General features: G+C 44.8%; 1 protein-coding gene across 1 annotated transcript in view; it reads right to left on the bottom strand.

Annotated features, from left to right (window-relative positions):
• LOC138284720 (protein argonaute-3) overlaps positions 1 to 13,440 on the bottom strand; it is a 916,780-nt gene that overhangs the window by 712,398 nt on the left and 190,942 nt on the right. The window lies entirely within an intron of this gene.

Genomic DNA, 13,440 nt, shown 5'->3' with positions numbered 1-13,440 from the left:
GTCTAAAGAAAGCCAGAGAGTTGAGTACACTGTTTGTTCAAATTAACTCTAAAAGGTTATGCCACGCTTGAGCCTCATGTAGAATCTTATGACAACATAATAAGGAACACAGCACACACTTTCTCCATATGACATGGATATGTCCTAGCATAAAAACTTGTTGGGATAAGGTGGTGCACAAATTAAAGCCACTTATGAGTTGATTTCTCAAATTAACCCTACAGTGACGGTTGCTGGGAGTTCTTCCTGAACAAAAGCGGAATTAAAGGAGGAACTCTGCAGTTTTGGACGGGGTGCTGGTGAAGCGACATTTTCGTTGCACACAAGACTTTAGTTCCACATCTGCATGTATGATCAGTAATTATAGCGGAAAGCCTGAATAACACTATGGAACCTGGTCTTGTGTACATGTGTGTTGTGCAGGGGATTTCCTAAGAGATTGATTAAACCGTAACATACTTTTAAGCTGCAACAATACATAAGTCATGATTTGCAAATACAACGTAAAAGCTTGCCAGGTAATACTTAACTGATTCTTAGTCAGACCTTCACAATGTTTGGATATGATATCAGTACGTTTTATAAAAAAAGACAAATATGTACAAAAATGGTGTGCTGTGTAGTCAGTCTTACAAGATTATGAATTGATTTATTTCAAAGTGCGTTTCAATTCATATTGAAAAACATGTACATTTTAACAAACGGAAACCATTTTAAAATTCAGAAGGTGACAGTGACCTTTTAGCCACAGGTTGTAAACACGACTTGAATGTCCATTTTTGCACCTATTTCTTACCTTTTGGTATCACTTTTTTTCTGGTGGATACTTTAACTAATCACAGATTCATTACCTGAATCTGAATTGTTAATATTCCCACAGGTATCAGAATGGATCCATGAACTCAAAAGCAGCACTCTTGCGCACTGGCAGGTAGCGTTGTGTGGCTCCGCACTGATGTTGTTTGCCTCTGGACCTAATGAGTGGAGCTACATATAAGCGCCACCCAGACACGCTGATGTGTTGATTTTGAAGGCTTGCCTGTACTCTCAGCCATTGGTGCCCATTAGCAAATTGACTTGACCAGGTGCCCATTAGCAAATTGACTTGACCAGTGTGAGTCAATTTCCTTATTTTGCCATCTTTCAGCAGATGTACATACTGGGCCTGGAGAAAGCAGTAATCAATAGCTGCAGGGCTGGAATGCCTTTGAGTCTGCAAACCTACTGACTTGCATGTTTTAAGGATTTCCCCAGCTCTTCTCTAATCTTTTGCCATACTGAGAAAGGTTGGAAATGTACTCCTGACAGGGGCATAGTAACAGTTCTTCCACGGTTGAGGAAAGAAATGAAATGGTTGGGAGAGTGAACTTGTAAGCGCTCAATAGATTTTCAAATGAGCAAATCTACACATGCATATTTGCTCATGCTAAAATACAGTTCACTAATATTTTCTAGAAGTAAGATTTCCTGGTCTGCTTCTGTAAGTTCTTGTGAATTCATGAAATCAACTATTTCAAAGACATACCGTAGGTGCGCTTTTGTGACTTTAAGAATTGGGTCCCTAATTATGTCTGGGGTTAACCAAGACATTTTGTTTTTATTACATTTCTATTTGTCTCTCTATTGGCTAGCTTTACTGTGAGTAATCACTTTCTGCTCTTCCACAAGGATCATACTGGCACACAAAGTAGTTTTGTTCAGTTTCAGAACTACTCTGGCAATCAGTGGTGTAATGAAACTGGAGGGGCCTCCCCTGCAAAGAACAGCCCCCTCCAGACTCATTCAGGGCAGGTGCTGTTCCCAGGGCCCCCCCCCCCCCAAGAGAGGTGTCCACCTTGCCCCCTCCCTGCACTGCAGGGGCTGTGAGAGCCTTTGTTATGCCACTGGTGGCAATGTCTGCTTTTTGAAACCCAAAAACTTTTTTTGCTTTTTGCCAGTGGTGGTTCAGCGGTGAGGGCCTCGCAGATCCCACAACAATAAAGTGTTACAAAAGCCATGTCAAAACGAGACATGCATTGAGGAAACCAAAAGACTCACACCAATTGTCAGATCAGTTGGCTTTGTCAGAGTTTGTTTATTTTCATGCTTCCCATAATCTTGTTGAAAACAGTTACACTGATTTTTAGAATGCATCAACAAATTTTACTAAAATGATGCTTCAAAGAAATAGCACCTAAAATTTCAAAGTAGCTAAATGTTTTTTTTTCCTACTTGCATTCTTTTTACGAGCATTTTATTTTGAAAGCAAAGGGTCATCACTTTTTCTTACAGGCATCTGCAAAAATGTGTATCTAATCAAAGAGCATTCTGTGAGCATTATACTTAGCCTGATATTGTTAAACTTTTTAAAAGTGTGTACACTTTTTTTTTTCTTTTTTTTTACTGGAACCACTGTCAGGAGTGCAGTGTGAACTTAAAGCGTCTATTTACAGTGCTCACCTTAATAATACAGGTTTTTCATTAATGAATCATTAATACAAGTTCGAACAGCATTGACATATGGACACACATTACCTCAACTGCAGGCAGTTTCCCTCTGTAAACTGGCAGCCAAAGGGTTTGTGCTGCAAGGGGTGGGGCCTACTTGTCCCAAGAATAAAATAAACATGAAAGCTTGTTGCCCTTGAACCCAAACAATATGTTCTGGGTGTCGGGCTATAGGAATTCCACATCCCTGAATGCCATCCTTCTGGGGGCACCAGACCTCCTTATCAAAAAACGCCACAGAGTCCATGTGGCTGCTGCAAAACTGACTGAATAGACCCCACAAATCACCTGCGTCTATTGCCCTTAAGGAACTGCTCTGGCTTCCCATTGAACAAAGGATTAATTTTAAAGCAGTGTGCATTGTGTTCAGGGCACTACACACTAGCAGTACCTCTCCAATGCAAATTGCAAAGATATGTACCTTCTATGGTATTGCGGTAGATATCGAAGAGCTCGACTGGGGGTGGGGTAGATATTTCTCCTTCAAAGCTACTCAGAAGTGGAATGCACTTCCACCCAACATGAGAGCGCATTCGGAGCTACTAATATTTAGGCAAGACTTGAAGAGTTGGCTATTTCCCCAACTAGATTCTGTTTTGGACTGGGGGTTCCCTATACTCCGGTTCTTCGTTTTTCCTCTCTTCAATCTCAAATAGTCGCTGCAGCACCAGGATACCAGTCATGGTCATAGATGAGCTTTACAAGTAGCACAAATAAAAATAATTCTGATGGATAATTCTAACTGAAAATTCCTCACATTTTTAATAAATATCAAAGCAGTACCTCCTTAGGTGGTAATTCTGTGAAATGACTAAAACAAAAATGTCCTGCAGGCTTGAACGGGCAAACTGCTCATCTTGAAAGACCTGGCAGTCAAGGCAGTAAAGCTACGTGAACATGTGCACTAACTACTACATAGTAGCCTTACTGATACACAGGACAGGCACCTCATATTCTAGCACACTAGTTACAGCCTTGGTAAGAGTGGAATTATCCCTTATCCTTAAGTTGGCTGCTTCTTAGCAAGTGCATAGCAGAATGTTATGCAGAGGACTACCCTGCTACACATAGGGGGGGGGGTCATTACGACCTCGGTTGTCTTTTCGCATGACCGCCGTGCTGAAGACCGCCAGTGGTGGCGGTCTTCCGTGCCGCGTATTATGACCGCTGGCAGGCTGCCGTCCTTTTTCGTACGGAAAGCCGCCAGCAGCCATTCTGGCGGACGGCAGGAAAGTGGAGGTTGCTCAACCTCCACCGCCACACCAACAGAACACCACCCACTGAATCACGTCCCATGATTCGGTGTGGCGGTATTCTGGTGACGGTGTGCTGGTGGCGGAGCTGCACCCATGGATCCCGTCCCCTACCGGAGGGATCAACGGACAAGGTAAGTTGATCATCCGTTAGGGAGGGCGGTTGGGGGAGGAGGGGTTGTGTGCGTGTATGGGGGTGTGCGTGTGAGAGTTTAGAGGGGGTGAGTGAGTGCATGCGTGCGGGGGGGTGTTGTGTGTATGGGAAATGTGTGGGGGTCGGATGGTGTGCATGTCTGTATGTGTGCAGGTATGTGTTGTCGGGGTGTATGTGTGCATTTAGGGGTGTGTATATGTGCATGTTGGGGGTGTGTGCATGTAGGTATATGTGCATGTTGGGGGTGTGTGCGTGTAGGGGTGTGTATATGTGCATGTTTTGGGTCGGGTGGGGAGGGGGGGGTGCCACCTTTAGGGGTGTGGGGTGAGGATTTGTGGGGGGTGCGGGGTGGGGGAGACCCCTATCAGTGCCAGGGAAGGAATTCCCTGGCACTGATAGTGCCTATCGCCATGGATCTCATGGCGGTTCCCAACCACCCGAGATCCATGGCGGTATGCAGGGTCTTGATACCGTCGGCGGTCTAGTGACGACCGCCGGGCTGGAGACCGCAATCTCCAGCCCAGCAGTCTTCACCGTCATGGCGGTCGGAATGGTGAAGTGGCGGACACCGCCGCGGTCATAATTCCATTTTTTTTTTCTGCCGGCCTGTTTGCGGTCTTACCGCCGCTTTACCACCGACCGCCAGGGTCGTAATAACCCCCATAGTTCTTTTCTGCACTGCCTCACCCTTCCTTGCCTGACATGGTACAGGATTACTACCTTAGTCAGAAATGCAGTACAAATTTGCAACACCAGTTTGCCTGGAAAGAATGCTGTTTAAGGCAGTTAGACCAAGAGTTCTTGCAGGTCACTCACGCAATCAGATGACTTTCTTTCGACCACAAAGACAGTTTTCAGGGTCACACAACGTAGTGGACAACTGTGCATCGGTTCAAATGGATTGCACATTGGAAAAGTGAGAAACATATTCATTTCCCACTGTGGCAGTGAAAAAGACTTCAGCAGAAAGATGATGTGGAGCAAAACAAATCTCATCACAACAGGTGATTTAAACAAAGATGGTTGATCACCAAAATCAAAAAAACTGAAAGATGACAAACAGCATTTAATTGTGTGCAAAGCAATCTTATGGTGTGCTAACAACAAAACAAACAACCCTTCATGCAGCTTAGCTTGTAGTGGGTGAATCTGACACGTGCCACCCCAAGCCATAAGCTTGTCGCACCAGTGCCCTGAGTACACTGATTTCGTAGATGGGCACCTGGCTGCCAGAATAACATTAACAACTCTAGGAGAGGAGATTAGCTACAACCACTCCATCTCCAGGCATGGAAGTGCAGAGTCTGGAGTACTGTGTGTAGGACCCTGCGCTATTCCTGCAACAGTAGATCTTCTTGAAGTGGCAACTTGATCAGAGGACAGATGCTCAAACCCAGAGGTTCTGAATACCAAATCTTCTTGTTCCAACCTGGAGCCACTGGGATGGCGTGGCCCTGGGTGCTCGTGACCTCCTGCAGAACCCAAGCCAAGAGGGGTAGAGATGGAAAGGCATATACAAGTCCTGCTCTCCATTCTCCACTTCACAAGAGCCTTTTAGGAAATTCTAGTGCACAAACCCTCTGACATGGTGCTCCGTGATAGTGAAAAGATCAAGCCAAGGCTCTCCTAACAGCTGGGAAACACCCTGTACCTCTTTTGGCTGTAACTGCCTTCATGATCCGCTAGGTGTAGACAACTGAGTTTGTCAGATCAGGCACCAGGTGGTTGATGTTTAGAGAAAAGCCCTGGCAAGTCAGCCACTTTCAAGTGCTCAAAGCCTCCTGGCACATTATCCAAGAACCTATTTGCCCTGCTTGTTGTAGTACCAGGTACCAACAAATTTTGTCTGCTAGAAACTGTATTAGCCTCACCTTCACAGATGGTAGGAAGGCCTTCAACGCCAAGCATATGCCCTGCAACACCAACAAAACGATGTGGAGGCGGGGTTCCACTGGAAATTAAAGTCCTCTGATCTACACCACTCCCAGATGACCTCCTCAGTCAACATCGCCAGCTCTGGTTGGGGGAAGGGGAAGAGTTTAGCACTGGCCCAAGTGGTTCTGTATACCCTACTAGCCTCTGAGATTTTAACAGTTACTATTTGCTGATGCATCTGTGGTCCGTTGAATAATATGATCAGATGTGCAACATGCAATCTGTTGTGGTACTTAAATTTAGTCAAACATGATAGTAAATATCTGTTATTTTTATGTAGATTTTTAGGATTCCATACACTTGCCACATTGTAAATGCCCTAAGGAGGACTGAATTTTGTAGGCTGGATGGCATCAACCATATAGACAATGAGTTCACACTAAGAGCTATACCAAGCGAAAAGATTGCTTTCCAATACAACACACATGAGGTTTATAGAAAATACTTGCAGCTTTTTATCCATATGAACGAACTCAAATCATTTGCTAACACCCTATAACCAAAGACTACAAGGATGATGTATAACTTTATGCACTTTACAATGGTTTCCATTTGCTGAAATGTACATGTTTTATAGATTACTGCACTTTACAATTAATCACTTGGTAATTTTTTTTATTTTTTTTATTACAAACGCTTTGTGTTTTGTACATATTTGGCTATCCTATAAAACCTACTGACACCGTATTCAAACATTACCAAAGTCTGGTTAAGAATTGGATAAGTCCTACCCAGCAAAACATTTATATTACAATTGCCAATAATGATGTGTGCTCTACTACAGCTTTAAAGAATGTTACAATTTAATCAATACCTCAGGGAACTTACTCCACAACACATCTGGATCTTTGGACTTGGGATTTGACAGAATGGGCTGCTGAGGCAGTACATGTGAATAATAGCAAGGTCATAGACTAAAAGGAGGATCTCTTGGAGTGGAAGGAAATGCTTTATAGATTAACTGACCCACCAGTCACAAGACCACTGTGAATGAGGGAGGATGTGGATTTCATGAGACGTTCCATGGCCAAGAAAAGGAAGGGCAACCACTTCTGTGAGGACATACTATAAGCAAGTATCCCACTTCAATAAGGGTAATAATGTTAAAAATAAAGAACAAGTTAATATACAAATGAAGGATGAAGGACAAGATTTCACTCTGAATACTAATACATACTGGGAACTCAAGATATGAAACAGTTACTTGGTGCTAATGATTATGAACTGACAAGGTAACAGACTCTTTGCAGATTTCTGCTGTGCAACTCTGCTGAGCTTGATTATATTGGCACAAAACCATCAATTACTGCTTGTGTTGTCAATGTTTTCGACTTTCAACTTATCCTTCATGAATTGCTATATTGTGCTTCAAAACAATAAATATAACATAACAAATGAAACATTAGAAACCTATGCCTAGGGTTTTTATTTTAGATTACTCCCTCTTGCATGTAATCTGTTACTATGTAGATGGTTTATATATCTTTTCCTCATGCATGTTCCTGTGATATCCCCTCCCTCCCATTGATCTGTGACTTCAGCGTGGCTTGAGGTGCACAGACATCACAAGTCCCCACTGGTCGTGGAGGAGATAAGCATGTGAATTCACTCCATCACATCTTTTGGGGATTTAGGATGCCCTCCAGGGGAAAACAAAAAAAAAGGAGCCGCCACTGGGTACTTATAGTTAGACTTACGTGTATTTTTTTGTTTGCTAATAACTTTAATAACATTTGAAAAATCTTCACAGATCTTAAAAAAAAAAAAACGCGCATTCACCTCAGCTCCTGGAAGTTTCCAGGTGATCTGTCAAGCAGGGCCGAAAAAAAAAGCAGGGGTGGTCAAAAAACATATTTTCTCCATTCATTTTTCCATAGGAAAACTAGACAACACAACCAAAACAGCTGAAAGGAATTACACCAAATTTGGCAGAAAGCAAGATCTTCATCCAGAAAGTGTGGTTTTTGTGATTTGTTGTAAATCAGTTCAGGAGGTTTTGAGAAATTACGTTTTAAAATGTATGTATATATCACGCCATGGAGGATCTTGAGATAAGATCTGACTGGCGGCCCCAATATCAACAAAGATGTGGTGGCAGTCATTGTGAAAAAGTAGCCTCTTTCTAGCCTTGTTACCCCCACTTTTGGCCTATTTGTGAGTGTATGTCAGGGTGTTTTCACTGTCTCACTGGGATCCTGCCAGCCAGGGCCCAGTGCTCATAGTGAAAACCCTATGTTTTCAGTATGTTTGTTATGTGTCACTGGGACCCTGCTAGCCAGGACCCCAGTGCTCATAAGTTTGTGACCTATATGTATGTGTTCCCTGTGTGATGCCTAACTGTCTAACTGAGGCTCTGCTAACCAGAGCCTCAGTGGTTATGCTCTCTCTGTACAAATTGTCACTAACAGGCTAGTGACCAAGTTTACCAATTTACATTGGCATACTGGAACACCCTTATAATTCCCTAGTATATGGTACTGAGGTACCCAGGGTATTGGGGTTCCAAGAGATCCCTATGGGCTGCAGCATTTCTTTTGCCACCCATAGGGAGCTCTGACAATTCTTACACAGGCCTGCCACTGCAGCCTGAGTGAAATAACGTCCACGTTATTTCACAGCCATTTACCACTGCACTTAAGTAACTTATAAGTCACCTATATGTCTAACCTTTACCTGGTAAAGGTTGGGTGCTAAGTTACTTAGCGTGTGGGCATCCTGGCACTAGCCAAGGTGCCCCCACATTGTTCAGGGCAAATTCCCCGGACTTTGTGAGTGCGGGGACACCATTACACGCGTACACTACACATAGGTCACTACCTATGTGTAGCTTCACAATGGTAACTCCGAACATGGCCATGTAACATGTCTAAGATCATGGAATTGCCCCCCCAATGCCATCCTGGTATTGGGGAGACAATCCCATGATTCCCCGGGTCTCTAGCACAGACCCGGGTACTGCCAAACTGCCTTTTCAGGGCTTTCCCTGCAGCTGCTGCCAACCCCTCAGACAGGTTTCTGCCCTCCTGGGGTCCAGCCAGGCTTGGCCCAGGAAGGCAGAACAAAGGACTTCCTCAGAGAGAGGGTGTTACACCCTCTCCCTTTGGAAAAAGGTGTTAAGGCAGGGGAGGAGTAGCCTCCCCCAGCCTCTGGAAATGCTTTCATGGGCACAGATGGTGCCCATTTCTGCATAAGCCAGTCTACACAGGTTCAGGGACCCCTCAGCCCTGCTCTGGCGCGAAACTGGACAAAGGAAAGGGGAGTGACCACTCCCCTGACCTGCACCTCCCCTGGGAGGTGCCCAGAGCTCCTCCAGTGTGCTCCAGACCTCTGCCATCTTGGAAACAGAGGTGCTGCTGGCACACTGGACTGCTCTGAGTGGCCAGGGCCAGCAGGTGACGTCAGAGACTCCTTCTGATAGGCTCCTTCAGGTGTTGCTAGCCTATCCTCTCTCCTAAGTAGCCAAACCCTCTTTTCTGGCGATTTAGGGTCTCTGCTTTGGGGAATTCCTTAGATAACGAATGCAAGAGCTCATCAGAGTTCCTCTGCATCTCTCTCTTCACCTTCTGCCAAGGAATCGACTGCTGACCGCGCTGGAAGCCTGCAAAACTGCAACAAAGTAGCAAAGACGACTACTGCGACATTGTAACGCTGATCCTGTCGCCCTCTCGACTGTTTTCCTGGTGGTGCATGCTGTGGGGGTAGTCTGCCGCCTCTCTGCACTAGAAGCTCCGAAGAAATCTCCCGTGGGTCGACGGAATCTTCCCCCTGCAACCGCAGGCAGCAAAGAACTGCATCACCGGTCCTCTGGGTCTCCTCTCAGCACGACGAGCGAGGTCCCTTGAACTCAGCAACTCTGTCCAAGTGACTCCCACAGTCCAGTGACTCTTCAGTCCAAGTTTGGTGGAGGTAAGTCCTTGCCTCCCCACGCTAGACTGCATTGCTGGGAACAGCGTGTTTTGCAGCTACTCTGGCTCCTGTGCACTCACCGAGGATTTCCTTCGTGCACAGCCAAGCCTGGGTCCACGGCACTCTAACCTGCATTGCACGACCTCCTGAGTTGTCCTCCGGCGGCGTGGGACTCTCTTGTGCAACTTCAGGTGAGCACCGTTTCACTCCACTTCGTAGTGCCTGTTCCGGCACTTCTGCGAGTGCTGCCTGCTTCTGAGAGGGCTCCTTGTCTTGCTGGACGCCCCCTCTGTCCCCTCACGCAATTGGTGACATCCTGGTCCCTCCTGGGCCACAGCAGCATCCAAAAACCCTAACCGCGAGCTTTGCAGCTAGCAAGGCTTGTTTGCGGTCTTTCTGCGGGAAAACACTTCTGCACGACTCTTCTCGACGTGGGACATCCATCCTCCAAAGGGGAAGTTTCTAGCCCTGGTCGTTCTTGCAGAATCCTCAGCTTCTACCATCCGGTGGCAGCTTCTTTGCACCCACAGCTGGCATTTCCTGGGCATCTGCCCACTCTCGACTTGATCGTGACTTTTGGACTTGGTCCCCTTGTTCCACAGGTACTCTCGTCTGGAAATCCATTGTTGTTGCATTGCTGGTGTTGGTCTTTCCTGCAGAATTCCCCTATCACGACTTCTGTGCTCTTTGGGGAACTTCAGTGCACTTTGCACTCACTTTTCAGGGTCTTGGGGTGGGCTATTTTTCAAACCCTCACTGTTTTCTTACAGTCCCAGCGACCCTCTACAAGGTCACATAGGTTTGGGGTCCATTCGTGGTTCGCATTCCACTTCTAGAGTATATGGTTTGTGTTGCCCCTATCCCTATGTGCCCCCATTGCATTCTATTGTGACTATACATTGTTTGCACTGTTTTCTATTGCTATTACTGCATATTTTGGTATTGTGTACATATATCTTGTGTATATTTGCTATCCTCATACTGAGGGTACTCACTGAGATACTTTTGGCATATTGTCATAAAAATAAAGTACCTTTATTTTTAGTATATCTGTGTATTGTGTTTTCTTATGATATTGTGCATATGACACTAGTGGTACTGTAGGAGCTTCACTCGTCTCCTAGTTCAGCCTAAGCTGCTCTGCTAAGCTACCTTTTCTATCAGCCTAAGCTGCTAGACACCCCTCTACACTAATAAGGGATACCTGGGCCTGGTGCAAGGTGTAAGTACCCCTTGGTACTCACTACAAGCCAGTCCAGCCTCCTACAGTCATCTTAAGACTCGGGGCTCAGTTCCCTGTCCTAGATAAATGAAAAATAAATATATAGGGGGCATGGTAGATCTACCCTGTCCCCTACATCCCCAACACAGCCCACTGGGCACCGGGGAGGGGGCTAAAACAGCATATTTTATTCTTTTTTTTTTGTCATGGAAGACGTGCAGCTCTCATTGGAAAAAATACCTTTTATTATAAAAAAATTTAAAACTGGGTGGGCCAGGGCTACCCACCCCTTTCTAATGCCTTTTTGAGGCCAAGAGGACCCCATTCCCTTGGTGGTATCTTTGAAAATAGGAGATGGGGCACACAGACCCCCTTCTCCAAGCTTCTCTGAGATCTGAGACGCTGACCCTCACCAGAGCTGTTTCTTTAAAATTACGGGAGTGGTGCACACAATGACCCTTCCTGTGCACCTGCAAGGCACTGTGGACCATACACCCCGTGAGGTCTTTAAAATTAGAGGAGAGGGCAAAGGCTACACCCCCCCTTCCATCATTTTCTATGAACCCCCAAGGATCTCATACCTTGGTGCCATATCTTTATACTTATGGGAGGGGGCATGCAGCCTGCCTTCCTAACTCATAGCCTGACCCCGGGGCTTGATTTAAGAAGTGTCCCGGTAACCCATCCACACAGACACTGCTGTTTCCTGCTCAGGAGAGTGCGGGCATTGCCTGCCCGCACTCTCCCCGGCAGGAAACAACTTGGCTCTTGCAAGTGAAGCAGTCAAAAATCCTTCTTTTACCAAGAAGGGATCAAAGTGAGTGAGCCACCTCCTGAACGCACCACTATGAGTGCCCTCTGTTCAAAAGAAAAAAAAAAAAGGCTGGCTTTCCTCACAACCCCCAACTATATGTACTGTGGTGTAGGTGCCCCTGGCGGGCAGCAGGGCACTCACTTTAAACATAAAAAAGGCAAAATAAAAAATGAAAGTGCTGGCTTCCAATGGCACTCGACATGGAGCCTCGGGGGTGCGCGCACACACACACACCACACCCACACACACACACAAAAAGGTGTGGGTGGGGGGGCGCACAGGGTGTGCACCAGGACACCTAAATAAAAAAAGTTTTAATAAAATGAATAATAAATGAGGGGCAGGAGCAGCTCATTTATTATTCACTGCTCCAGAGAGGGAGCACTCAATAAGCGAGGGCTTATTACATATTTTTGGGAGCCTGGTGTCACCACCAAGAATTTTTGTGTTTTTTAATGTTGTGCATGAGGTTGCAGAAGTACAGCAGCCCCCAAAGCAACATTAAAAAACACACAGTAAGTCTCCTAGGGCCACATGTACAAAGATAATCGTTTGCGATTCACTATTTGGTAATCCCAAATTACTGGGGTCAGCAGATCACCATGTCAATGGTTGCTTTTAAATGAGGCAATCTTTTTTTTTTTTCTTAATTACAGCCCATTTTCCTTGAAGGAAAACTGGATGTGTTTCAAAGGAAAAATCTTTTTTTTTTTTTTTTTAATTCTTTAAGAGTAAGCAGTGGTCAGTGGTATTGTTTTTTGAAGCACTGCTTTAACTGCCTTGTTCTCCTAATTAGAATGTCCTTTTAACCTTTATTGATAGGGCTTTGTAGAGAGCCCTCTTCATCCATGGATCTGAGTCAGTCTTTGTAGAAGGCAAACTATGTTTGCTGTTAAGTTTTAGTAATTGTTGTGGATATTATTTGGTCTCAATTGCGTTGAGTTATACTACAGTCAGATAGTGTATTACTCTGCTTTAATATTTTTGCATGGCAGCTTTGTGAGTTCTGTGTTCTCTGTGTAAACTATTTGCCAGTTATAAAATTGAATACTTTTTAAATCCCATGAGCCTTCCTGACCTAGGCCCTTCGGTTTCTGTATAATCTTCAGTATGTCAGTTCAAAATATCATAAAAACCTACAAAATCATAGGTTGGAAAACACTTATTTGTAGGGAGTGAATTTTGGTATCCAACCCTGTTTTGTTTGAGTGAGTCTTATGCTCTGCCACAGCTTTAGAAACTTTATTATGTATTATATTTTTTTTTATTAAATCTCCAGGTTTAGAACAGTTATAATATACAGAGCGGACAAGTGGCTTATTTGGGTGATCAACAAGTGCATCAACTGTCTTAGAAGGCGACCTATCGATCACCCAATTCTCTGGCCTCTGCTTTGTTGGATTGTCCTTATATATTAATAGGTGAGTTGAAACTAATTTCTATCCACTCTTCCCCCTGAACATTAACTGACCTTGCTAGTTCTCTCATCTCACTCAAGCTGTAGTGCTTATAGAAGAAGCAATAACTTCGGTAATGGCAATGTAATTCGTTTAACAGTTCTAGCAATTCCAGCATAAACTCTGCGACCTGTAAGCCAGATGTGGTTACGTGAAAAAAAAAATATGTTTTGTCATTAGTGTTTATATGAAGAAACATTACAAAGAAGCGG

This window comes from Pleurodeles waltl, chromosome 3_1 (genome assembly GCF_031143425.1).
Source record: "Pleurodeles waltl isolate 20211129_DDA chromosome 3_1, aPleWal1.hap1.20221129, whole genome shotgun sequence".
Taxonomy (NCBI): domain Eukaryota; kingdom Metazoa; phylum Chordata; class Amphibia; order Caudata; family Salamandridae; genus Pleurodeles; species Pleurodeles waltl.
This window is presented reverse-complemented; position numbering and strand designations above follow the sequence as displayed.